This window comes from Panthera uncia (assembly GCF_023721935.1).
Source record: "Panthera uncia isolate 11264 chromosome D3 unlocalized genomic scaffold, Puncia_PCG_1.0 HiC_scaffold_8, whole genome shotgun sequence".
In the NCBI taxonomy this organism is placed as follows: Eukaryota; Metazoa; Chordata; class Mammalia; order Carnivora; family Felidae; genus Panthera; species Panthera uncia.
In genome coordinates, this window is record NW_026057586.1 from 31,388,286 (window position 1) to 31,412,988 (window position 24,703).

The window sequence follows — 24,703 nt, forward strand, 5'->3', positions numbered from 1 at the left end:
GATTTTTAAGAACTAGTGCTTGCTACTCAAAGTATGGTCCATAGACCAGCAACACTGCTTGGGAGTTTACTAGAAATGCAGAAATTTAGCATCACCAGGATTTCAGACCTACTGAAATCAGAAGCTGCATTTTAACAAGGGCCCCTGGTAATTTCTGTAATTGATTGAAGTTTATAAAGCACCACCCTAATGACATAAACAGGATTTTTTGGAAGAAAGAGGGGAGGGGAGAGGAAAGGAGGAAGGAAGAAAGGGAGAGAAAGAAAGAAAGAACAAAAGAAAGAAAGGAAGAAAGAAAAGGAAAAGAAAAGAATGGAGGAAAGGAAGGAAGGAAGGAGGAAAGGGAGGAAGGAAGGAAAGGAAGAAAGAAGAAGGAAAGAAAGAAGAAAAGAAAGAGAAGTCACATACTGCTGAGCATTTTGAGATTGCTGATTGGTCCTAATATATCAGAATAAAATACCAGAGTAAAAGGCTAGCATAAGGATGAGATGTAGCACAAGCACAGTCATGACTATAGTGTATTTATCATAAGATTTGGTTAAGGTTTCTATAATACATTGATACCTAAAGAGGATATGGTATGCTAGAAAAAAATTTTTTGGAGTCCACTTTCTTTAATATACAAAAAATACAGAACAAAAAGTTAAATATTTTCACATCTGGCTACACCACTGTCTAGTTTTTTATATTAACTTTACTATTCAAACAGTGGATAGTAGCTGGCATTTTAGGGATTGGGAAAAAGATGAAACAAAACAAAAACCCAAAACACTTCTTCTACCATGTTTATTCTATACTGTGTACAGCTGTTCTCACAGAGCAACTTTCTCCATCATTCAGAAATTCAGTTGTATATAAAATTGAACCTGCCCCAAAGCCAAGGGAGACTAGAAATGATGGGTCTTTATCCCAGGGCATCATCATACAGTTCAAACAATGGTGCAGCTACCAGCTGCAGTTTTAGGGATTGCATATAAGGTTTCTTCTTGAAGCTGAACCAAAAACAAATTCTTATGCTCCTTGGGTTGTGTAATATGTGCAGAAAGGTCTGGATATTGATGAGATTCAAAATTTGGTTTCTGCCAGTTACCAATGCAGTCATCAATGACCTACAGGGCTTGGTATCTCTGCCATTAAGCATTTTAGTCTTTCAACCTCTTCTCCTGGGTTAAATTTAACACTTCATTTGGTAATTTGAAGAAAGTTGTTCCTAGCTGTAGCAGTAATGCATGGGCCAGCCAATACTCATGCATAATCAGAACCCCTTCTACGACCCTCCTCTTTCTAAGTTTATCAAATTCCTTGCCCATGCAATGAAACCTAGCTACAACAAAGCTATCCTTCTCATAGAGGTACTCTTTTATACCAAAAGTATAATTAGTAAGAGGGTACAGGTGGATGGGGCACCCCAGGGGGAGGGGCTTGGTTGGCTAGATGTACTTGTTGCCAAACTGGTTGACACCCCACCCCTTTTTGCCCGCTCCTCTCCTTTTGTAGCCAGCAGTCTGCAATTAGGTATCACCATGAACATGCTGGTAATCTCAAGCTGGTGGTGAGCTGAAAGGGAGAGGCCCAGAAACTTTCCCTGTGCTGGCAGTGGTATTCTGCATTCTGCTCAGCAGTGCCACCACCATTAACCCTAGAGCATCAATAATCTTTGATTATAGTAGATGCTCATTAAATATTTATTGATTTATTGATGGACCTTTGCCTGACCCAGTAACAGTGTCAAAATATTGAATTAAATAGCTACTAAGTTGGCATGAGCAATACATTTTTTTCTGCTGATCTGAAAATATTTTTTTTCTGATAATCTTTCCTTTTTTTTTCAGAGACAGAGTGAAATCTCTATACTGTGGTATATGCTATTTACTCCCTTTGGCATTTAATGACATTTGTTTGTATTAAAGAATATTATGTGGTGTGTATGGCAAATTCTTAGAAGGTGGAAAAATTATGTTTTTGGTAGTTCCTTTAACATCTACATAATACAATTGAGTTCAAATATTTGTAAAAATGAATGAATATACATCTAAAAGAAAATAATTTTACATTGGAGTGGCTTATGATAGGAACTCCTATTTATAGAAATAAAGATTTCAGTTTATTGAATATTTACTGTGTGTTAGGTACTGTGCTAAGTGTATTACCTATGAGGTCTCGTAATTCTCTTAATGACATTATGAAGTAGCTGCCTTCATCCTTACTTTACAGAGGGTAATACTGGAGCTCAGACAAGTCAGATGACTTTCTCAGGGTCACACCATTAGACAGGTCAGAAGTGAGTTCAAAGACATCTGACAACTATGCTATTCCTCTTGTCACATAAGAAGCAAGTGGGATTCTAAGTTTGCATTCTTTATATTTCCTATGTTGAGAATTCATAGGAAAGACACTACTGGCATTAGACCCTAGCTGAAAAGATCAAAGAAAACTAGAACTCTCCTGGGAGATCCTTTGAAGAAATTTTATTTTCTTCAGTTTTTTTTTTAAAATTTGGGTTACATATGACCAGTCCCTATGGGCTTTGGGTATCTTTACAAAACCTTTGAAGCCAACACACAGCTTACCAAATGACATTGTGTTAACATTATAACGAAGTGGTCATATTTTACAATAGCAAGGGAGATCAGGTCAAAGCTTATGCTTTGAACTCTACTTTTTCTAAAATCCTTTCCTGACTCTCTGCCTACTTTTATTTCTACTTTCTCTCTAGCACGTTCTGGTGTTTATTACATATTTGACACAGACATATGGTAGCCTCATGTGACTAGTTACATGGAGAACCCAGATGTCAGCTTTGGTCTCCTTTCTTAAAATCTAGGTTGGCCTGTATTCCTGTTCCCTGCCTTTCTCAAGATTTTCAGCCTTTTGAAGGCAGGTTCTATCATCAAGGTCAGTAACTGGCTCCAGCTTCTTGCCTTCTCTGAATTCCAGATTTACCATCTTTTGTGTTTTCTCTTTGTTTGTTTCCACTGCGGCCTCTATCTAAGCATGGGTCTTATTCCATTTTTCTCATTTACACAAAAATACCAGTTTTTTGTTTGCTTTTGTTTTTTGCATTCTGCAGACTTTACTGAAAGTTTGAGGAGAGAAATGGAGTCTATATCCTGGCAAAGCAAAATCTTACAATCAAATATTACAGTGTCTCTCATTAAAAGTCCTTCTCCCACTTCTGTAAATTGCTGGACGACTCTTTTTTTCCTTCTCCTTCATTCTCTACCCCCATCCCAACAAAATCCAGTATCTTCCCTCATTTTCTTATGCAAAAAAATTCAGCTCTTGTCTGTTCCTGTTTCTAAATTCAGGTCTTGGCCCTTCTTTGCAAAGCTAGACACTCTCTGTAGAACTTCTTAATTATCAAATTCTTTTGGAAGAATCAAGGACTTATATTTTCAGTTACTTATTTTTTAGTTACTTATTAATACAAATATAAATTTTCACTCCCCATCTACAGGCAAATTTCCTTAAGCATAAAGACAGAATCCTGCATCTTTGCTACTCCTATAGGAAATTTAAAAGTTAGTTCATTCATACTTGTCTGGCTGAATAGATAAATAAGAAAGAAAAATAGGTATAGACATGAAGTGGGGAAGGAAATAGAGAAACAAGATGGTTTCTTCACTTAACCTGTTGCTTGGGTGAGCCCAGAAATACCGTACAGTTGGAGGCCCTATCCATTGGTCCTTTGTGTTTGGGTGAGGGTTGATAGACAGTAGCTAAATTCCTTTTCTGTCTCAAAATACTTCTTGCTGTCTACCTTTCTTATTGGATTCCTACCTTTCCAGGTTAGTTTCTGTCATCTTTCCTGCTAACTGCATTGCCCTTTAGATATGCATTTTTCTTCTTTTTTAAATAAAAAATAATAACAATTATTATAATTGGGCTCCAAGCAATTTTTAGAACAACTGTTGCTTTTCATAGGTTTGTTTTGTTTTGGTTTGGTTATGAGCAGGACGAAGGGCATTTATGTTCTAGCTGAAAGGGTAGGATAGATATTGGTCACTCTTTTGAAGACTCTAGATAGAAAAATGTTTATTAAAAGCAAAATATGACCTAGAAGTTATGTGAGATTTTTGCTCTCTTTTTAACTTTTTAACACGCAAAATTATGCACACTTTTTCTCTTTTCTGATCACTAGAGGAGACTTGTCTTTTGTTCTCTCATGAAATAATCTTCTCAAAGCTTCCTTTACTCATGAACTTTGCTTTCAGACAACAAATGTATTCAGATTTGCAACTTTGGATAGTCCTCAGTATATGAAAAGTGTACATGGTCTTCTGTGCTATTTCGTTTATTGTGACATTGCAGGTCCTATGTGGGTGTACTGTTCACAAAGAGAAATATTGGGATCATGGGAAGTTGTTTCACAGGTCAGCCAAGCCATAGCATAGTAGTGCTTATGAACTACTCTACTGATGCCTTATTATGAGCTACTGACATAGAATAAAAGGAGAGATTCTTTTAATAAAGATGAAATGCATGGTTCATTGAAGGAAGCAGAAATGTCACCTGCTACTTCAAAATTGAACCATTTGTTTGAACATTTGTGTTGCTTTATTTGCTGCTTATCAAAAGATTTAGATAGGTCTTGCAAAGTCCTTATTGAATTTGGGAGTGTAACCATAGAAAAATAAAGTAAAAACAAACAAGAGTACAGTAAAATTTAAGAGGCAAATTCATATATAGAAGTCTTTGTGATTTCACAAGGAATGATCAAGCAGGCCACATAGTTGGTGGGGGAACCAAGTAAACCTGGACTAAGAGACAAAGAAGAGCTGATTGCACAGAACCCCAAGTTGTAAAGCTGATATTCAAGCTTTACAATCTTGAGGTACTATTCTCTAGTTTCCTCCAAATGGTTTGTTAATGCCTAATCAGGAAGCTTTGGACTTAAGTATTTCTTGTATGCATTCAAGAGGCTATTGGTAAAATAATTGCACTTTCCCCCCTATTTTTCCTAGAAACAAAAGAAATGGACTTATATTCATATGAGTGAATTAGGTTTACTAGATGCTAAACTTCTTAAGATAAGGATTTGGGCTTTATTTATTTTTTAAAATTCCCCTCACACTTAGCCCAGTGATGGGCACCAGATAGATAATAATATATATTTTGTGTTTGTTTTCATTTGTTGTTGTTAAACATAAAGAGAAGTGACTGACAGTTTGATTAACACGAACGGAGAGCTACCGAAAAGTAGGCAGATTCTCATTAGTCTGAGATTTTTTAGGTAGGTGCTATATGAAGTCTGTGGAAACAGCCAAATGACCATTCAAACTCTTTTCGCATCTAAAGAATCTGCTAGTCAATCTAAATACTTATGATAAACTGTGTAATAGGAGGAAACAATCATAAAATGACCCTTTCCAATTGCTTCAGAGACAAGCAAATTAACACTTTGTCACAGACCCATTTATTTTAATTGTTCTCTCCTAGGTAATATCAAAAAGTCAACATGGGTAGAGGAAACAGAAAAACAAAACAAAACAAAACAATTTGTTCCTCATTAAATGTTAGAAAAGTCCAAGATAAACCTATTTAAAATTGATCTGATAAGCCCTGAGAACTGTGATGCACTGATGTGTTTTCCCCCCGCTAATGGTCTTCAGCTAATATTTATCCATTGCTTTGAGTAACCATTAATCTCTTGTGTTGAGAAACTCCACAAATGCAATTTCTAGGACATTTAACCTTTCCACGTTTGCTGTCTCTTGAGTTTGGGTGACTCGGTTGTGGTGTATACTCAATTTCATTTAGTTTTCTTGGGTCCCAATTGCCAAGATAATAGCACCAACTCCATTTAAAATTAGTCTTTCTTCTTCCACAACACAGTGATATGTTCCCAAGGTATAATGAAGTTAAATTCATTTTGCCTTCCCATACTTACATTCTTATCCATTACTACCTTCTCTTCCCTGCAATGCATTCCCTGCTATTTTTCTCTTCTATAATTTGACATCAGGAATGGCCACACAGGAAACAGCTGAGCAGTGTAAATGCCTTTCTAATGATCTCAAAGCTTCACCACAAGCTTAATAATATTAATGTCCTTGGTTCAATCTTCAGTGGTTTTATTTTTATTCTTTTTTTTTTTTTTTGTAGTTTGTTGCTGCTGAAAAATTCTCGTAAGTTTAAATATGCAGTGAACTTAAGTTCACTTTTTAACCTAAGGATGTCAGATCCACCTTTTCTCTCCTCCCTCTTCTCTTTTCCGTTTCTAGTTACCCCAGTCTGGGCCTGACAAGTAAAGCTTTTGAAAAAATGACCACGGTTCTGAACAAAGCCTGTTGTTGCAGGTAATTGTTGAAATATCAAGGGTATTGCGTCCTCCATTACTTAAGCTCTCATTTGTGGTTTTCATGGTTTTGAGGAATGTTTATGGCTGACAGTCCTTTCTTTACAGCTCTATCCTTCAAGCTCCGGCTGATACTGCTGAGAATGACCGCTTGAGTGACTGATAAAATGTCAAGATGCCATTATTTCCAAGAGAGTGTTTGGGAGCAATAAGATCTGTTTCAATTTATCTCATACACCTGAATTTAAGTCTTCAGATTTAACTTCATTGGCTGCTACAACCAAATTGTCTCCGGTTTTTGAGAGAGGAGCCATCATGGAATGCAAAGAGGGTTATAATGATGGTCACGCCATGACATTTGTGTTGTATTTCACTGTGCACATTGGTGCAATATTTTGGACTTAATTAATACTCTCCAGGAACCTCAGTTTATGGATGGCAATAACCATATTTTAGACCATGTGAAATACTGCAACAAAAATTCAATTCATAAGGCAGATGGCAAAGCCTAGTTTGAAGAACAACAAAACAGGAAGATTTACAGTGAGTTTCAGAACTCTTCAACTGGAATCCAGCCACTGCCAAAGCTCTGTTATTTCACTGGAGGGTAACAATCTGTGAGGGTCATTAGTGTCCTCATAAAAACTGAGATTAAAAAGTAGTCAAATGAAATGAATAAATAGTTGAGGCTTTTTCTGTGAAACAGAAGTGGAGTTGTTTAAAAAGCAAGGTTTCCAAATGTTTAGAAAAATCATTCTGTAGTCATTTGTTTTCAACCTGGAATGTACTAAAGTAGTAATTTTTAATGGAATGACAAGGATCTTGTTACATTCTCAAGCGTGCAGTATACAAGAAAACATTTCATAAGCAGGTGTATTTTCTCCCTGTCTCTTTCAGAGCTAAGACCTCATTGTGGAAACAGTTATGATGGAGAAGAAGGGCTAATGAACAGAATGTTAGTAACACCACTGCCCAGTTACCTTGGTGTTTTTGATTTTGGCACTGCCGCAAGCGCCATATAAAATAAAGAATGGTTCGTATAGGTTTTAATCAGATGAAGCACAAAGTTCATAAATAGTTTAGATGCCCTTTAAGGTTTCTGAGACTAGCTAGGGAAGGCTACTGAGGTGGAGATTCGACAACCCACAGACCCAGGAAGCAACCTGCCTCTGCCTAAGTGCTAAAGAAAATGGTACGTTGAAATGAATTTTTAAAAATTAAAGTGAGAGCCATGCAACATCATAGGATTTTAATTGTTTCAGAATAGACTTCCATCAGTGCTTGCGTGCGTGCGTGCATGTGTGTGTGCCCATGCATGTATGGAACTTGTAGCAATTATTCACATTAATATTTCTTCTATTCTAAAAATCACAACTCTGTTTAGTTACTATAAACCTTATTGAGTGGGGAGGGAAGAGTGGGATAGAGCAATGATTTACATTTCCATTTTCTAAGACTAGAGATCTTGGAAGGATCTGAAAAGTAGAGACATTAAGTATATGTAAGATAGCTAGAAATTTCTTACAACCATGATTTGTATCACGTCATCTCTAGTGTGGACCATCCTACTTCTAACCATTGCCCCTGGCCAATTGGCCAAGACAATACAAGTACCTTATGGAGAGTTAGAAATTCAGATGTTACTCTTATAAATCTGCTGTTTGAGTATATGTACTCTAGACCAGAGCTCCCCCTTGATGTGTACCTTAGCAACCTGAAGTACTGTGAATGGGTTATAGATGTGCTGAGATAATGATCCCATAGCCTTCTTGGTGGCCAAGCAGGCCTGAGGTGCCCCCAGATGGTTGCCTTTAGCTATGATTGGCCTTTACAGATAATCCTATTGTTGCATAAAAATGTGTCCACTTTCTCTGTTGTCATCATATGTACATAGTTGCGAAGAACTGCTCCAGACCTCAATTTCCTATGAAATGAGGGAGATTGGACAAATTGATTCTCATGGTCCATTCCATCGCTGTAATTCTGTGAGCATATATCAGCCTGTGTTAAAATACCCAGCACACCCTGTTCCTTTAGCCATAGTTCCTTCAGCCACAGAGGCCCATAAAAATTGAATTAAAAAACATGGAAAAATGTAGTAGAGTATATTTCATGTACTGGAAATCTACTACCTGATGTTTATTGGACTCTGTGCACAAGAGGCAATTCTTGTTTTCGTGGTAGCAAAGGAGCCCATGGAACTATAACATGATCTATTATTTAAAAATATTGTTATATTAAAAGACCTATGACATACCTCTGTGATCTATCCAGTCTTCTGCCTCTTCTATTTTATTTGTTGGTTTTGGTCATCCCCAGTGGTTAGCTAGATGAGCTCCCACTCTATGCAGAGAAGAACTTGCAAGGGGAAAAATAATTATTGGCTCATTTCGTTAGTCACCATGAGTGAGTATGTGAGGAAAAGGAGGAAGACAATGGAACTGGCTGACTCCTACATGTTCTATAGCAGTCCCTTTATAAGAAATCAAAATTAATTATTTGCTAAAAATGATGCAATAATTTTCTTCTAGATTCAGGGTACTGGAGAAAATCATCTTTGTCTTCATTTTACTTTTAGTTACATTTCAGAATTCCACATGAGGTTTGCAATCATCTTCTGACATCTTCAAGATCCTGTGTATTCCCTTGGAGAGACATCGTTCTTTATAGATCTCATAGACAAAGACCAAGTAAAATAACATCATTTCACTCTACAAAACTTCATGTTAGCACACAATTACTTCTGAAGTCTGCCTTGACTGATTAGAATAAAGTTGGTAATTCAATCCTTTATATATAGCTCCAATATGTTTTAATTACTCTGTGTTCCTTAATATATCTTTTTCTAAGGTAAAGGACATAATGCTTATGAAACAGCTTAGACAAAAGACTTTATCATTTAGTTAACTAGACTATAAGTACAAGAAAATACTATATTAACTTATTAAATATTTTTTCCTCATTTTGCCATCATGCCTATTTCCTTTAAATGCTATTTTATAATTATTTAATGTGTCTTTGTTTATAAATATAGTAAGGGCAAGGGCAAGCTCAAGACTCCTATAAACTGCCTGGTCAAGTATTTATAACTATGTTCTGTTTCCTTACCATATGCAATGAAAAGGAGAAGCAAGTGTGTTCACTGCCCATCTAACCCACAATGGTACATTTGAGAAAACAAGGTCAACATTTATAAAACAATTTTAGAAAAATATGAGAAATAATTGATAAAGTTCTAAAGTACCTTAAACGTTTGGTATCATGGAAGCTTGAGAAGACATGATTACTTGCAGATAGCTGTGAGTTTGGGGGATCAGGGGAGACCTCTCTGAAGTTGGTGCTAAGTGGTCTTTAGCAGAGGAATAGGATTCATATTTACAGAAGGGGAAAACGTGCATGAGTAAATACTTTTCTTAAAAATACCATTACATGGGATGCCTGGGTGGCTCAGTCAGTGGAGCACCCGACTCTTGATTTTGGCTCAGGTCATGATCCCAGGGTCATGGGATCAAGCATGGAGTCATACTCCGTGCTGAGCATGGAGCCTGCTTAAGATTTTCTCCCCAGACCCTCTACCTCTTCCCTTCTCCCCTGCTAATGCTCTCTCTCTCTCTCAAATAAAAAAAAATACCATGACACATTGTTGCTACCCAAATTTCCGCTCTTTATATCAGAACAATGTCTTTTACAAATTGCTACACATTCATAACTTTTTTTTGAAAAGAATATTAATAACAGTAGTATGGTATACATGAATATACTACGCCACCAGAATGTGAATTAAGCATCAGTTAAAGTCAGCAAATACTTTCAAGCACTCACTATATATAAGGGTCAGCACTACATGTTATGAAAAATATAAAGATATAAATATAAAAATGGAGTACTTGATCACTTTATTAAAGAGAAAATAATCTAGGAGGTTGGAAATATCATTTTAATATAATGGAGAAAGTGAGGAATCAGTTAACTTGAATTTAATGTCAACATTTCCCGATTTGTTGTTAGAACATAGGGGAAACCTCTTACCCTTCCGAGGTTTTAGTTTTCCTTCTTACAAGTGCAGGAGTTGGATTAGACTAATTCTCTTTCCCATGATCATGGCCACTGCCCTTGGGCAATTTCTTGCCATCTCTAGGATGTACTATTACCACAGATTCTTAATTGAACTCTGTTTCCAGATTTGCTCTCCTCTTGTCTTACCCTCCATATATATGCCAAGAAAATAAATTATAGCTCTGATCTGACCCTGGCATTCACCTTGCCACTCTTAAGGCTCTCTTTAGGGTCTTTGTGGGGGCAAAATCCCAGTTCTTTACCATGGTACAGGAGGCTGTCTGTAATCTGTCTCTAATATATGCCCTTTTTCTTCAGTCTTCTAGCCACTCTAAAATTTCTGGTTTGCATCTAGGTAATACCGAAGTACTGGTAGCTTCCCAGAAGTACCATATTGCCTCTCACGACTGGGAAGTTTGTTTGTGTATGTGGTCCTTTTTATAGGGAACATCCTTCCTTTTTTCTTCAAGCTGAGCTCATGTATTTTCTAACCCCTTGCCTTCCTGCCATCTGTTCTCAGTGTTTCTATGAAGCTCCACAATCACCGAGCCTCCATTTTGTCTATATCTGTCACCCCTTCAGTCATTAATTTCTTTTAAGTTGGGCACTGCATTGCATTCACTTTTTCTTGGAACATAGGAGGCACTCAATATATACTCTGGAATGAATGAATCCATGAATGAAGAGTGTGTATTCTATATCCTATGATAGTGGAAACTCATAGAATACAGATATGGAAAAATTATTATGAGCCTAGAATGGAAAGAGAAGTTAGTGTTAGGTAGAGGGAGTGAATTAGCCAACTTTTGATGAGTGGGATTTTTATTTATTTTTTATTATTTTATTTTATTTTATTTTGTTTTATTTTATTTTATTTTTATTAAAAACATTTTTTTAACATTTATTCATTTTTGAGAGACAGCGTATGAGTGGGGGAAGAGGCAGGAAGCAAGGGAGACACATAATCTGAAGCAGGCTCCAGGCTCTGAGCTGTCAGCACAGAGCCTGACATAGCAATTGAACCAGGAACTGTGAGATCATGACCTGATCCGAAGTCAGACGCTGAACCAACTGAGTCACCCAGGCACCCCATGAGTGAAATTTTTAAAAGGCAAAAATAAGGAGGAATAAAATTCCAAGCAGTTGGTGGTGTGCTTGGGTAGCTCAGTTGGTTGAGCATCCAACTCTTGATTTTGGCTCAGGTCATCATCCCAGGGGCGTTGTATTGAGCCTCACATCGGTCCCATGCTCAGCGTGGAGCTTGCTTGGGACTCTCTCTCTCTCTCTCTCTCTCTCTCTGTCTCTCTCTCTCTGTCTCTCCCTCTCCTTCTTCCCTGCTCTTGCTCTCTCTCTCTTAAAAAAAAAAAAGAATTTCAAGCATTTGGAACAGATATGAGAGAAAGGATATTTAGGGAGTTTGACTTATTCTGAAGCATTCCCAAACTTAGTGGTTTAAAAAACAACTTCTTGTTTTCTGTCGTGGTTCTGTGGGGTAACCAGGCTCTCCTAAGGAGTTTTTGTTAGGGTATCTAAAGCAGTTGTCTTCAGAGAATAGCTGGGACCAGATCATCTGAAGGCTCAACTGAACTGGAAGTCCAAATGGCTGGCATTTGTGTCTCAGTACCCTCCAAGAGCCTATCTATCAGAGTAGCATAGACTTCTTACAGAAGCTGCAAGAGGCAGGAGTTGGAACTTGACGGCTCAGTTAAGGATTATGACAAGAAGAATCACGACATCACTTTGACCTATTCTATCAATCAAAACTTTCAAAGGATTCATCCAGATTCAAGGGGGGTGGAGAATAGACTCCACCTCTCAGGGGCAAGAAGAATACATTCTGCAGAAAAACACATGAGATAGGAGACATTGCTGCAGCCCTCTTGGAAAATACACTCTACCACAGGCTTTTTTCCCCTGAGAATAGTAAGGGGTGTGTGTAGGTCACAGAGAGGGGAATATGGGCTCTTACACAGTAAGGAAAGTTAGCTTGAGTCCAGAGAGCTTTGAGTGCACAATCTCATTAAAGTTTTAATAAAAGGTGTGCCGTTCTATCAGTAGGTAGTTCATGGGGTTTTTCATTCCGCTGGAGTAGTTGCTCTCTTTCAACCCTCCAGAAACTTTTTGTTTTAATATGGCTTTGTTCTACATTGACCTATTTTGCTGAAATTGTATACCTTATGATAGGATATCAAGATGTCTCTGTATTTCTTATTTTTAACACAGTCATTCATCTTGAGACAAAATGGAAGCTGAGCAAACTTATCAAAGAGGAATATCTTCTGTATATTTGATAGATTTTGGTGAAATTTAGTACACATGTAGGGGTTGTAGAAATAACAGATTGCATTGGGGGATGGCTACAGTTCACTGAACTGCTAGGGTAGCTGCCTTTGAATACTTTCCAAAAAATCGCTTGCAGTAATTGATGCCCTGGGAGAAGCTAATGTATTGGCAGAGGGAATAGAAATTTAAGAAAACTATGTAGTGATTTGGTCGATGACATAGCCAGACTATATAAATTTAGACACAACTGCCATTTTAGTGAAAATCGGTTTTTGGGTTTTTTCTCCAACCCCCTCCCCTGCCAAAGTTTCTAAGTAATTATATCTCTACTTCAGGGTGCTTAGATAGGTACAGCTTCTGGGTCCAAGAAATCTTAGGAAGATTTTCAAAAAGCCAGAGCACTCTAAGTAACAGCCCATCTGTCCCCTAATTTTAGAGTATTTTTTTAAAAAGAAAGATCTCTTTAATTTTTATTGCCCACCTCTAAAATATGATGCAAATGACTCAGCAGGCTACCCTGGTAGATGATAAACAAATGTTACTTGCTAATTTCCTGTTCTATTGCCTAACTTATCTACACAAGTAATGGCAGTACCACGGAAAATGCTATCACTGTGTTGAACTTTAGTGTCATGTCAATGAGCACACTGAGAGGCTTTCTAGGAAATGGTCTTATGAAAACCATTAATGCTTTCATAATGTGAATGTGTTTTTTAAAAAAGATGTTCGCTGCATGACAGGGTTTTTCTGTGAGGACTCTGTTCTTAGTACCAGAAGAATCAATTTCTTCTGTGAACCTGGCTTGGGTTTTATCTTCCAAACATTAAGTGATGTAACTGCTAGCTTCCTTTTTTTTTTTTTTTATTGTAGTTCTCTTGGAAGTTTGGAGACAAATTTGTGTTCCATTTCCAGTATGTGCTCTGTATTATACTATGTACACTTTTGAATTCTACTTTAAATCCTTTAGGGACAACCAGGTACAAAACAAATAATCAATCACATAGTGAATTTATCTCAAGTTGATTGATCCAGGATTCATCTGCTGTAACAGTTGATTAACCCTACATATGGACATCAACCTCACAGAGTTCTGGGAAATTAAGAAGTTGCAATCCCCTTCTTTGATTCATGCAAGTTAATTCATCTTTCAAGTGAAGTAAAATAGAAATGGTTGGCTAGACTTCACCCTAAATAATGTGTGGTGATGGTGATGGTTTAGGAAACAGCCAATAGTTTAAAAAATTGTTTGGGGATGTACTTAGAGTTTCTGGCTTCTCCACATGGGGACTTTACTTCCAAATTGACTTTAGTTGGCAAATATTATAGAAAGCTTAATTATAACAGGGGCTCTGAATTACTTTTCTGTTCATTGACAGAATGTCTACACCAGCCCTACATTTTTTATGGATTGTCTCACATATCTCTCCTGCTGAGGCTGTCAGAGAAATCTGTGAGATGTGAGGCCAAGAACAGCGTCCTCTGCTAAATATGTGCAAAAGGAAGGGGGTGAGTTTTGATGGCACATATATTTATTTTTTGTTCCATTGGCTGATATAAATGAGGAAAAAGTCTAGATTAAAGAGAATAGGCCCTCTTAATAAAATACTGAAACTTGGATACCAAAACATAGTACTCTTTCCAGAGTGTTCACGTCTTTATTTGTAAAATGTATAAAGTATTCCCGTTGTTTAGCCTATGGTTTTATGCACATTGTAAAAGCAACAAATAACAATTTATGATGGAAATAAACCACGTTTGTGGTTCACTACCACCCAAACTGTGATGACACTGACTCTCAATCTCTTTGACTTTGGATTCAGAACACAGTGACAAATGCTACCCAGCTGTCTGTCAGAAATAAATTTCTGGATTAAATCAACAGAGCTTCAACTCAATCCGGACAACATTGTGGCAACGTTGACAGTATAAGGGCATGACTCTGAGGAACTCATCTGAAATGAATCCTATCATAGACTCATGCAGTAACATTTCAGAGAACCAAGAAAGTGCAAGTGAGTTTGGGTTCGTTTTCTGGATAAGCAAGTGAAGACACTCCCTCCCCACTTCAAACCTGTGTTCCATAATAGGGAACATGTATTGTTCTTTGTGGAAATCCTTTGTGTGCAGGACATGAGTAGAACTTTGAATCAATTAATTACTCAAACAATGACTAAGCTGTAAGTGCCTATCAGGGCATAATAATTATCTCAGTGACAGATGCAAATATGCAGAAGACACTATTCTTCCCTTTGACCAGCTTAACATCTACTTGGGAAGATGGTCTATGGGCATAAAATAGAAGCAAATTAAAATGGTTTGGGGAGGAAGTTTCACAGAAGTTTAAAAGCAGGAGAGGAAAAACCTGATAAGGCAAATTTATGCCTCACAGAAGAGAAAGTGGATTTTTCACACCCTTGCCCTCTCTCCTTTGGTTCACCGATGGTGAGTGACTATTTACCTCTGAAATTCTTGTGAAATAAGCAATAAATAGTACCCTTAAAATCTGAGTCACTTTTAGTTGGGTATTCTGTTATTTGCAGATGAAAGTGTCCTGCCATGAAAACCAGCTATTCTGGATTTAAACTCATGAGAGTTCTGATGTATTCTGGCTTGTGTAAAATCATCTAAAACATTCCCTTGGGATGTTGCCATTTTTCAAATACTTTGTTCTTTGACCCAGTTAGAGCATATATTTACTAATTCATAAAATACACTTTTATTGAATTATCTTCCATGAGATAGGCCCCATGCTGGGCACTAGAAATTTAAAGATTAATGAGATGTCCTTCCATTTACAGAGCTCACAAGCTACTGGGTGGCTGGGTGGATAGGTGAGGGGGATGGCGAGAGGAGACACAGAAACAACTAATTTTAATGAATTGCCCTAAGTTCTGATATAATTATAAGGTGCTTTGTGGAATGAAGGAGAGAGAAGTGGAATGGAAGGAAAACAGTGGGAATGACTTCCTAAGAGAAAGTTTCTCCAGGGTATTTTAGGAAGTCTTTTTAATGATGGGAGTTGTAGACACCATGGCAGGATGGAGCCATCATTTGACAGCCATCCTTTTCTCTGAGACCAGAGAAATTATGAGCTATAAGCTACAAGGATCTGGTTCCATCTCTGCCATTAACTTACTCTGTAACTGTGGTAGTCACTCCTGTTCTTGAGCTCTTCTTCCCTCCCTTCTAAAGGGAAGGTCATTAAGCCATCATTTGGGTACAGGTGTGAGGCTAGCCTGAAGAAAAGGAGGGATGCCTAAAAGGGTGTTCCTAGTGACAGAAAGAGGGCAACTGGGTGTGGAGTATGAGCAGTAGGCTCAGGAAAATTGCAAGGAGAAGAAATAAGCCAACTAAAACAATAATGAGAAAGGCCAACATAGTTTGCCATGTGCCAGGCCTAAACTCTTTACTTCTATTAACAAATTTTGTCTTCACAATAATCTTTTATGGTACACACTGTTCATATCCTCGTATGACTGAGACCCAGGGATATTAAATATCTTACCCCAAGTCACACATTAATTATTATAACCTAAGCAAATGGGCTGCATTGTAACCTAAGTGCTTGTAACACTCTTCTGCATTATGAGCTCTGGTTGATTCATACCATGAAGGAAATGAGACTGTGAATGAAACAAAAGATAAATTCCAATTTCAAAATTAAGGATGGCAGAGGGAAAAAGACACTGTTGTGATGTTCTTGAGCATCTAGCCTCATTTGTAATCTCTAAGCAATCTGAAGATCAAGGTAAAGTAACTACATAGAACTGAAACATGTTTAGGCTAATGAAAATAATTTGACTACGAGAATAAAGTAATGAATCATTTCAGATTTCATTCTACTATACCTTCTAAGGGTAAGGGGTGGAATGAAGGAAATAGTCTAGGTGAAGAAAGATGGTAAACTGAATTAATGTATTTGCAGTGGAGATAGAGAGAAGTGAATGGGTTTGGGTCACAGAGGAAGGAAAAGCACAGGATTTGGTGATTGAAGTGGGAGGAGGGTAAAAGGAGAAAAAGGAGAAAAGTGGGGATGACTACCAGGTTTCTGCCTCAGGTAAGTGGATAGATGATCTTATCTTTTATGGAGATAAATTATGAATACGGAAGAGGTGCATATTTGGGGAAGTGGAATAATGAGTTCATTTTTTTGACATGTTGAATTTGAGGTGCCTCTAGGATGTTCAAATGGAAGTGTTCACTATATGATTCTGGAGCTCAGGAGAAGGATATGGCTGGACTGTGAAAATCATCGGCACACAGGAACTTCTGGAGTCATAGGAATAGATGAATTCTCCCAGGAAGACAAAGTAAAATGAGAAGGGAAATGGAAACACAACCCAAATATTTAAAGTGCAGTAAAAGAATGTAAGTCGTTGAAGAAGTGGCTAGAGAGGTAGAACAAAAAAACAAAGAATGGGGTTTCCAAAGAAGCCAAGGAGAGTGGGCACAAGGGTTTCAGTAGAATGGAAACAATGTTCGTCACTGCAGAGAGGCCAGGTACTGTATCTACTGACCTTTGGAAGAATAGATTCACTGGAGCAGTGGGGTAAGGAGGGGCTGGAAGGGGAGAGGAAGTGAAGACAATGGTTGTGGGCAACACTTTAAAGTACTGACTGGTGAAGTAAGAGAGAGGGAGATGTCTGGATGGAACAGACTTTAGGCATATTTAATGTTGACTAGAAGGAGCCAGTAGCAAAGGAACTTTTAAAGACAGAGAACACAGGGGGAGTATTCTGAATAACGAGAAAACAGTTGTGAAATAAACAACATCGACAAGTAAAAAAACAAGTTATTTTTATATATGCCTCTGTATCCAGACACCAACAGGGACTTCTGTCTAGAACTGCTTTCCTGGGTACCCCCGAAGGACTTGTAGGAATGGTGTATCAGTATGCTTAGGAAACATAGTTTCTCTCTCTGAAGAAGATCAGAGAGCCAATATGCTCCCCAATATATTTATGGTCTTCACTGTGGGAGTGAAGGGGGTTGGGAGAAACCTTCTACAAAGATGAGCACAGGTAAGAAATAAATCAATATGAGCAAAGGTGGTTTATTAGCAATTATGACTAAAACAATAAGCATTATCAGATTTAATGAGTCTGGTCAGGCAAACCTTGGGTCTGTGAAGTAAATTGTAGTTTTTTTGGCAACAAGAAGATAGCCCAGTGGGCTGTGTATATAAAGATGGCTTGGGGGGGGGGGAGAACAAACAAAAAGAAGAAAAACAACAACAACCCAGCCCACTGGTCCTGGGATGGAACACTAATTCCTGAGTGGCTATAGTATCTATTTTTATGAGAAGAATGCTAACTACTCCTTTTCTCTCATTTATTTGTTCATTCAAGCCAACATTTAATTTGGCCCCTGTTTGTATGCCAAGCACTGTATTGGGTTCTGAAGGACTCAAAAATTAATAAAGCCCCATTCTTATTTTCATGGGGTCACAGTTTCCTGGGAAAGTGAGACATAAAGATAGTCCTTGTGGAATGTGGTAATTGCTATCTGTAAAAAAAAAAAAAAGTATGTAGAAGGAACCATGGGTGCCTAATCCTTCCTCGGCTAAAGGAAAACTTCAGATGAGAGTCAAAAGATCTCCCCTTGTTTTGAAACTACAGAAATAAATGAGTCTATTTCAGCCATCCTTTTTCATAAAGGCATTTTTTCCATACTTAAAATACTTACATATCTTTTATCTTGATGAGAAGCTCCTTACCCCATTTATACTTGCTAAGCATGTTGGCATGAATGTATTTAAAGTTTATTTATTTATTCTGACAGAGAAAGAGAGCAGGGGAAGGGGCAGAGAGAGAGGGAGAGAGAATCCCAAGCAGGCTCTGCACTGTCAGCACAGAGCCTGATGTGGGGCCTGAAACCATAAACTGTGAGATCATGACCTGAGCTGAAACGAAGAGTCAGACACTTAACCAACTGAGCCACCCAGGTGCCCTGGCATGAATGTATTTATAAAAGGATCACAGAATTCCATTGCTGGATGAGACTTGAGCGGTCATTCTAACCACCATACTGTCAATTGAAGAGTCCACCATTATTCAAGCTGTTATCCATATAAATCACTCATTACCACTCTAAAATGATTCTCACTTATTGTGTAGTGTTTTTTACTTATACACATATGTATTTGTATAGTTACTGAAGTAAAAATACAATATTTTTCTACTACTATTTAACATTAGATTTTTTTCCATCTTATTACAGTTTATGTACTTTTGATTTGAATGGCTGCATGATAGTTTGTTGTCTCGATCTACCTTAAGATACTAGGTAATTCCTGTAATTTTGGGCATGCACAACCACTCCACTTTATAAAGAAACTGAGGCCAGTTAAGGTAACTTCCTGCTTTGGGTCTCTGCCAATACTTTCTTTATGCCATGTTGTCACTTTTATATGGAAGATGAGAGTTTTAGCTGATTCAAAATTATTGGCAAAAAGTCCTGTGAGGTTGGTTTCCTTAATGCTGGTGTATCATTTGGTATTTGTAAAATATCAAATCATAATGAAAAGCAGGTACCTGCTGAAAATTGAGGAGACTGGTCAACAGACAAGGGAATATGGGTCACTTTTTCCTCTGATCTGACAGGAGCTGCTTTTGCCATGTTGGACAGATTCCGAAGAGATCCTGTATTCTCATCCATGCATGTTAATGGACAACATGAGCTTGCTTCATGCCTCAGGTATTTAAAGCAGTAGCAGGTTTCTAAAGAGCTGGGATAAATGTGGGTAAGACTAACATAGGTGGAAGCTAGTAGAATAGGTCACCCATTGGAAGTTGTTTTAGGAGGGCATGTCTTGGAGAAAGAGAACACTACCATGGGGGAAAGGAGGGTCTTGGAAACTTAGATATGGAGCTATTTAAGGGAGGTAGGAGAGGCCCATCAGACCTCTCAAATACTAGAGTGTTGGTCCCGGAAGGGACATTAGAGACCATTTTAATTCATCAAATACCTAATTAGATAACGGGTTGAACTAAAACTCAAATATCATAATGTCAAATTGAACGTGTTGTCCATCAGAGGATGAATAATACCGGTGACAATTTTTTCCTCCTTCAATTATTAAGCATTTTCACATACAATTTCAACTTCCTTTTTAAAAACTCTAGTCAATTTAAAATACGTGTTTTAAAGTATAGTCCAGTTAAATAGACTAGCAGTATCTTCATTCAGTAACACCTGTCTACACTCTACTTCTAAAAATGCCGATCTAATTGGGTCAGGGTTGAAGGAACATAACAGATAAAAGTTAGAAGCAGGAGGAAAAGGAGTGGTAAATGTGTTCCCCTTCTAGCATCCCAAAGGATGTGTGCAAGTAAAATGACAGAATCATAGAATTTTAGTTTTATAATTACTGTCAGAAAGCATGTTATTTACCATTTTTATTTTATAGATTGAAAAACTCAATCTTAGCTTGTTCAGGTTTTTCAAGAGCTTATTAATGGCAACATAAGTTCATGCTTTCTTTTTGACTTTAATCTAGTGCTTTCTGTCAACTAATGAAATAATTATTGTTACTATTGTTGCCACGAAGTAGGATGAATATCACTGTGTACAAAAGAAGTAGGAAACATGTTACTATCCTTAAGACTTTACCAATTTGGATTGCATAGACAGAAATACAGTATAGACTCAAGAACTTGATCCCGTATTCATTGGTGAATCTGAGAGAAGCTCATAGAAGGTTGATTTGGAAGAAGTGGACCTTGAGGAGGTGGGACCTGATCTAGCCCCTAAAGGATTCAATTTGAACTGGCAGGTGGTAGTTGAGGGAGAGTGTGCATTTCAGGCGATATTAGCATGCCACAGGAAGACCCAGTGACTGCAAAGACATTCATTGCATTCTTTATAATAGTTTTAATATTCTCATTTTAATCCATGTGAATAACTTTGGGCAAGTTACTTAGTCACTCTTGTCCTCTTTTTCTTTAGCAGCAAGGAGGGAATAACAAAGCAGGGCTGCATTACAGGGAAACCAGGAGGCATCGTGAATACGAAGCATTATAAAGAGTTTTATTCACATAAAGGGGAAGGAGAATATGCTCCACAAAATTCTACAGCCAGAATTTCAAAGCATCATTGTTGCCTAATGACGGTTTTAGCTTTGCCCTCAGTGAATATATAGTTGGAGTTTTGCAACTGAAAAATATCTTTGTTATGTTTTGCCGGGATCAAAGCACACATAAAGCCTGATCAAATGGAAAAAAAGGCACAAGATACAGGCGAGCGCCTCAGCATGACAAAGAGCGGCCCTCAGGTTTTCGATAATGCCCTACCCAGTTCAAATGTTCTGAAACCTTTGTAAGCAGAGACTGAAAATCCAACAAAATTACCATATATGTATCTTATCCAAAACAGTTGCTCATGCCTTACTGGAGATCAGAGTTACCACAGATAGAAAGACCTGAGCCATTCTCTCCAACAGGGTGAGTCCAGGCTGCCAGGGAAGAAATATTTGTTTGAAAAAAAGTGAAACTGGAAAAACTGAGAAGATTTTAAGAGAGGGTGAAGATGAAGAAATCAGTTAAAGTAAGAATGAGTCAGTGTAAGGAAATCCAGATTTTTCAATCTTAGGTATACAATGGACTCCTTAAGAAAAGGATGCTTTATAAACAGAAAGAAGTATCTTATGAGTAATTTATCAATTGTTTGCCTATAAATGAGAGTTTTAATGAGAACCAAAGAAAGTTTTCTTAGAATGAGTGAGATTGGTGTTTTAACACTGGATAGAGGGACAGCCTGTTCTCCTAGGGTGTAGTTTCTAAGGGCACCCATACACACTGAAGTTACCTTTTGTCATGATTCGAGACAGAAGTGAAAGCAGAAGCTGTTACCATTCATTCTGTACGTTCCTACGAAACCTGGAGAATCATATTGTGATGCATACTTCTAGCATTATTGGCATTTTATCTTCTTCTTTAAAGAACTAATTAATGTCTGGTTCTTATCTTTGACTTCTGAACTTTTTTTTTTTTTTTTTTTTTTTTTTTCAACAATTCACTTAAGATCTTCTAGGGTCATCATATATTTTTTTCCTGCTTAAAGGACAATTCTTTGGGGTCTTGAAGTCCTTTTGCTACACATATGGGCTATATACAATAGGACAGATGGAAAAGTAGGAAATTCAGTTCAGAAAGGATAAGTGGTTCTTGAGCTCAAAACAAAAAAATGAAACAAAACCCACCTAATTTGATTGTCTATTTTTTTTCTCACTAGAATGACTATTTTTGTAACAGGATTCAACTGTATTGTAAACTTCTAAGGCAAATTTTTTTATGCTTTCATTTTATTTCTTATCCCCACCTCAATATTTAGGATAAAGTCTTATCCTTAGAAAATGCTCAATAAATATAAATTAATTGAATGATTATTTGCTTATCAAATTGACGGGTTAGTCAATATGCCATTGACATTGCTTGACTTCTGAGAACATTTGGGGGTTTTCAGTGGAGACACAGGGAGGCGTTCAGCGGCCATGCCATATTTATCTTCATCTCCCTTATACGGGTTAACCTCATGCTCTGCTCAGTGATTCCTGTAGGTAGACGCTCCATTTCTGTTTATTGAATAAAAAATCGTTTCTATTGTAGAGCAATAGCTCCTCAATTAAGTTTTGTTATGAGAACTTGTACCACCAGATTAAATTTAAAAACAACACCAAATTGTTGCTATATGACCTGGCCTTTCAGAACTGAGAATCTAATATAATAATAAAAGGTTATTTCCTTCAGGGTGTATTATCTCTCTAGCCAGATGCTCATTGTTACATGCATGACAAGCTCCTTAGAGCTAAAACGTTCTCCCTTATGTGGATGGAGGAAAAAAATGAAAACCACTTACCTGGTCAACATTATTTCATAGGGTGCTGAGGAATAAATCAGGCTTGGCATGACCTTCATTGAAATTTCAGATTTATTTACAGAGGTTTGTGCTGATCGCTTTATCTACTGGAGGCTCGGTTTCCCCTTGGTGACTCATAAGTAATGTGGTCCACGCAAACCCGTGTAAATAGAGCTAATATTTCAAGGGAGGTCATGCTATATACTCTTCCCCTGAGAATAGATGATGGCTGACTGCTGGGCTGATGCGAAATTTATCTTCGTGAAGGAGGAGAGGGAGTGTGTGGTCTAGAGGGCAGTATCCAGGGTTTGTGAACCCAAAGAGGGGCTGAGATACACTGGGTCCAAGTGTTTGTGTTGTGTGTTTCTACTTATGGGCAAAGATTAACAAAGGAAAACAAAATAACTCACTCAAGTCAAGGCTTCAGTAGTCTACAAAGTCATCATTGATTTTTCTCACTTTATTTATATTCATTTTTTGCCTCTGAACCACTAAATCCAGTGGTCTCCAAAGAAGAGTTTGGACTCACCAGTGAATAGATCTGTAGCCTGGTTGCCTCTATCATTTCCATTTCTTTTCCTTTATTCTACTTTCAGTCTCTCACCATGTCTCTTTTTCCCTGCCTTCTAATGTTTTCAGCTGGGATTTGTTGCACATAGTAGCTTCTATTCCCTAATTCTACATAGACCTCTACAATCAACAGCCTCCTAATTTACCATCCAGAGACTTCTCCATACATATGGAGAGATACCCACCCAGCTACTTGCAAGTATGAGGTGAATGTAAGGCTTTTGGGAAATGAAGACAAGCTTCTCTCCGTAAAATGTGTAAAATACAAAATCCTGTGCTCTAGGATTTCTTACATCGGCTTTGTAACATATGATTGTATTAAACCTTATAAATGTTATTAAGATGTCTAGTAGTAAGTCAGATAATTGTATAAGAGATAATCAAGAAATACACATTAAGGGTACTCTATGACCTTAGTGTGAGATAAGGATCTTATCCTCATGTAGGTTACAATGTGTTTGGGTAAACAAGACTAACACTCTGGGGCGGGGGCGGGGGGATACTGAAAAAACACAAGCCTGTATAGAATTTTCTGTGTGGTATGGGTTTAAGTGACATTCTATATACATATGTGGTCATGCCACTCTTCTTAAAATCATCCTGAGGGATAAAATCCACACCACTTTACAGTTCTTGGATCCTTAAGAGCTTTGCAACCTGGCCCCAGTTCATCCAACCATGTCTCCATGCCAAGAAACTGTGTTCCAGCTTCACTAAACACATCTAAACTACTATTATATTTATTCAGGGATGAAAAAGCTGACGATAAATAACTTGTATAAGATCATAAGGCATATTAGTTATAGTCACTTGACATGTAAGGTCCTTTCCAAATGTATTACCTTATTACCTTTATCTTCTTTCAGCTTGGGATGTCTTCCACTACTGTGTCTGACTGGCAAATATCAGTGTCTCAAATCGTCCCAGAGCTGAATGAGTTATTTCTTCTTCTGAGCTCATATAGCACTTGCTTCTACTTCGCTGCATTTTAAGTCATCTCTTTAACACTCTCCCCCACAAGACCATGAGCTTTTTGAGGGCAAATGCTGTGTTTTATTCACTGTGGATTCCCCAGTGCCTAGCACCAGAATGTTTTATGGGTGTTTTAAAGGTGAGTAAATTCTCAGAAAGTGGCAGCATGATCTGCTAAATGAGTAGAGAATGCAGCCACCTCATGAGATTTAAGAGCTACTAAATAGAACCTTCACATTAAAATATCCCCCCTCATCCTGCCTCTGTCACAAGAGATTCCACACATACCTCTTGGGGCTGAGGTTGCTATGGTCCTGATCCCGTGACCCGGGGCAAATTACTTACCCTTATGTTTATTGCAATATCTTGTATTGTCTTTATCTGCATCATTTTCAGCAATAGCAGCAACAAGGCACATGTCTGTAGGGTCTTATGCCAGGTATTGTGGGTACAGACAGTCATAAAACCTGTCTTTGCCTTGGAGAATCTAACATAATAGTAGAAAATAGAAACAAATGTTATATAATAGCACAGACCTTTCCATATAATACACCCATCTCAGAACACTTTAAAAATGAGGAGTGCTATGGATAAAAGGTGCTATATCCACTTTTTGGAGATTTTTCATGTGCAGTAACAGGATAGAAGCTTTTTGAAGTTTTGTGATAA

At 37.6% G+C, this 24,703-nt stretch overlaps 1 pseudogene; it reads right to left on the bottom strand.

Moving 5' to 3' along the window:
* Positions 1–844: 844 nt before the first annotated feature.
* On the bottom strand, positions 845–24,452 carry LOC125914313 (cleavage and polyadenylation specificity factor subunit 5-like; annotated as a pseudogene).
* Positions 24,453–24,703: the final 251 nt, after the last annotated feature.